At 38.2% G+C, this 3,634-nt stretch overlaps 1 long non-coding RNA gene across 2 annotated transcripts in view; it reads right to left on the bottom strand.

The window, feature by feature from the left end:
- Positions 1-481: 481 nt before the first annotated feature.
- The window catches only part of LOC109304690, a 19,301-nt gene continuing 16,148 nt past the window's right edge, over positions 482-3,634 (bottom strand). For both annotated transcript variants that reach the window (XR_002099452.1, XR_002099451.1), the window contains one exon: positions 482-2,250. This is a non-coding gene — a long non-coding RNA (uncharacterized LOC109304690). The remainder of the gene's footprint in view (positions 2,251-3,634) is intronic.

Below are 3,634 nucleotides of genomic sequence, written 5' to 3'. Positions count from 1 at the left end.
TTTACTGTGGAATAAGAATGTGTACACAGGCAGTTATCTCAGAACAATGACAAGCTATAAAGCCCTGCCCTTGACTTCATGGTAACTTGTTCAAGTGCCTCTGCCACCAGCCACTGGTGACTGTGCTAACTGGCTCAGACAGCATTAACCTGCATATGTAGGTATGGGGGAACAGATACGTGACACTATGGCTGGAGAATGTGCATGTATGACCTTTGGAAAGGGTTCCCCTCCTTCAAATTGTCCCTGATATTTCCTAGAGCTTGTCCTTAAAACAAAGTTGTTACTTTATTCTTCTGCTTAGTATTTTCTCCTTAACTCCTTTCTCTCTACAAGGGGCTGATGCTCATTTGTTTGTAGTCCATGATTTTGGAAATGTAGTTCATGATTTTGGAAATACCCTATCAATCCCAGGTACCCCAATTTGACATAATTGGTAACATTCAAGAACTGGATAGATGTTAGCAAAATAAACAAATACTGTGAAATCATGGTGATTTTTATTAAAAGTATCAGTGGTTCAGTTAATGCAGATTTTCAAGGCAGAGAAAAAAGAAGAAAAGGAGTAAATAAAATTGCACAGGAGAGGAAAGTGGATATGCCAATTAGGTCTCTGCATCTGGGTTAATTATAGAAATAAAGTTAAATAATATTTTAAATGGGCAGGCATAATTCAAATAATATATCTGTATTACCCTTGCTGGAAAGAGTGAGCACCCCATCATTGGCATAGGCAAGCACGTTCTTGCTTCCACACTGTAATTTAAGCAGCCAAGGTGAAGACAGACTTCAGGATTGGTATGATTGTTTTTACAAAGGCTTGTAAATATGGATTTCCTGAGGTAACACAAAATAAAATCTTTGGTTTTCAGTCTATGTATACAGAGATGATCAGTAGTGGTAATAAAGAATTTCAGAGCCTAAAAAGTAGAAGAGAAAACAGCTGTCCAGGTTTCAGTAAATTTTCATTTAAAGGTACATATGAAAGTGGTATCAAAGTCTTACTGAACCTCTCATCATGTAGATATGCATAGTACAGCTTAAGTGGATTTCAGTAAACCTGTACAGAATTTTATTTGGTAGGAGTGAGGCATAGTGTAAGGTCCAGCCTGGGCAGAGGGGCCACCTCTAGCTGTCCCTGTACAACTGAAAGAATGATAGGCCAACCCTTAGCCATTCTACATGACTAAGAGACTGATGACCCTACCCTTAGCTATTTTTGCATACCTATGGAAGAGCTCTTTTAATCTGAATAGACCCTCAGCTCTCAAAATGGGTGATGTTTCCTGTCCCAGTTCCAGCTAGTTGGATCAGGTGCCAACAGTCCTTTAAACAAAAGTGTGTGCTAGACTAGATGTTTTACATAACTAAGTAGATTATTTATACAGCTAGCTGCTTTGTATAGTCAGTTAGCTGCTTGGATATAGAAGAAGGGCCTTGAGTTATGGCTTGGGAAAAAAAACACCACCATGAGAAACAGGAAACCAAAAACCTGCTGGATTCCCCAGTAAAGGGTTGGTAACCTGGGCTATTGTATGAGCATTGCTATCCATACATAGTTATAGCTGTACAATTGCATGAATAAAATCTTAGTTTAAGAGCTGATAGATGCTCCTTTTTTCTTCCCCACTCTTGTATAACTTCCCTTTTGTGGTAACAAATGGGACGAGGCACAATTTTTTTACATACTGTCAATTTCATTGCCAGTCATTATTGTCTATTATGAATGGTATTTTGAGTTAACTTCCTTTGGAAGGAAGAGGGAACAAAGCATTCTTCAGCTTTATACTTCAATCTGAAAAGAAAAAATGGGAGGTGCTCAGCTACTGGGATTTAACAAAGGAGTATATGTTCTGAGAAAAAGAAATACCTTAACCAGAGATTCCAAACCTTTCTTGATTCAATTAATACATTTTGTTAAACAAGATGTTTTAAGAGATTGTTAGGTACAGTTAAAGTTTTAGAAATGAGTGATATCCTTCCAACTGTGGGAAAGTAGGTGAGAATACTTGGGTTGGAGAGAGGGGTAAATCTTTTTCAGAGATATCCACAAAGTGGTTAAATACAGGATTTCTGAGGAAAGAGGATGCTGCTTTCCCAGATGTAAACAAATAAACTGGACTAGAGGGATTCTGTGGAGAATTCTACAAGTCTTCTTACCAACATCTTATTTTCAAGTTGGTTCAAACATTTTGTCCAGCTCTGTGTGCCATTCAAATCCTTCTTAAAAACTCACTTTAACCTTGAAACCTACAAAAGGGAATGAAAACAATAAAAATTAAGGGTAAAATGAAAAAATATATACATACTCCTTACTTAGAAACTGTATAAGATTTAGATGGGGATCTGTATACTTCTCTTCCTTCATGCCTGCCCCTGCCTCCCTCCCTTTTGTTTATGGTCCTGTTTTGTTTTGTCATGTTACTTTATATGTTCTTAGGGGCAGTGACCATATCTTTCTCTAATGAGACAATTAATACACTTTTGGATGTACAAGAAACAATAATAAAGTAATGAATACAGAGACTAAAAAACAAATTAGTCTAGAATGCAATGATTCTATAGTATATGAATCTGTAGCCCTTTAGTGAAGGTTATGGTTAAATATTTTTAAATAACTGATGTGTAACTGACTTCAGGCATTTCCTTATGGAAATTTATTTTCTTGTGTAGCAGCTCAAATACTCCACATACTTGTAAATATAAGGCTTGTCAACAGCCACAGAGAATATAGAACATAAAATTGGGGAAAAATATGAAATCTTACAAATGGTTAAAAAAACACATTGAAATCAGTGGATTCCTTATTTCATATATTTAAATACATGACCTGCTTTTCCCACAATGGACACACAGTTACGCGATTCTTACATAATATACCCTGCCAATCAGTCAGAGGAAAGAATACATTCATTTGCGAGAGCTATAGCTTAGCCAAAGACAGTTACCCTATAGCAAAGGCGTCAAATTCACATCAGGCCTTGGGCTGAATCCAGACAGTCGGGCTTCTCTTGAGCTGGATCTACAAGAACAGCAGCTGCAATGGCAGTGGGTCCAGCAGTGGTGGGTCCGGCAGTCACAGCAAGGGCCTGCAGAACAAGCAGGGCTGTGTCACACAGTCCTCGCTTGCACCCCTGCTGCCAGAAAGCTATGTTCAGCAGAGCCCAGGGGTCCCAAATTCTGACACAGGCAACTTCAGGTAGCCCAATGAGCCAGACAGAACAGCACAGCAGGCCAAGTCCAGCCTGTGGGCTACATGTTTGACAACCCTGGCAGGAAAGAATAGGAGCATTAGCTCTACAGTAACAATTCACAAGAGGCAATGCATCATGTTAAGAAAATACACTCACTAAAGTTATTGTTTACCTGTTATTTCTGTTACAGTAGTGAAAATTGGTAACCTTTTTGTGATTATTGATTTTTTTCCCCCCACCAATCTGCCATGCTGTTTAATCCAAATGGCTATGGCCAAAATTGAGGCAATGGTATTAAGTGCCTTATAAAACATGGAAGATACCAAATTTTAGCTGTTTTTTGGAATTATAAACTTCATTGCTAAACAAGAAAGAAAGATTTCTATACCTTCCTAACTTTCTGCTATCTGACACCACCAGAGAAGGAAAACTGCCTTATC

This window comes from Gavialis gangeticus, unplaced genomic scaffold, assembly GCF_001723915.1.
Source record: "Gavialis gangeticus isolate Ggan-Ray unplaced genomic scaffold, GavGan_comp1, whole genome shotgun sequence".
Taxonomy (NCBI): domain Eukaryota; kingdom Metazoa; phylum Chordata; order Crocodylia; family Gavialidae; genus Gavialis; species Gavialis gangeticus.
Note: the sequence above shows the minus strand (reverse complement) of the source record. Positions and strands in the feature narration are given on the sequence as shown.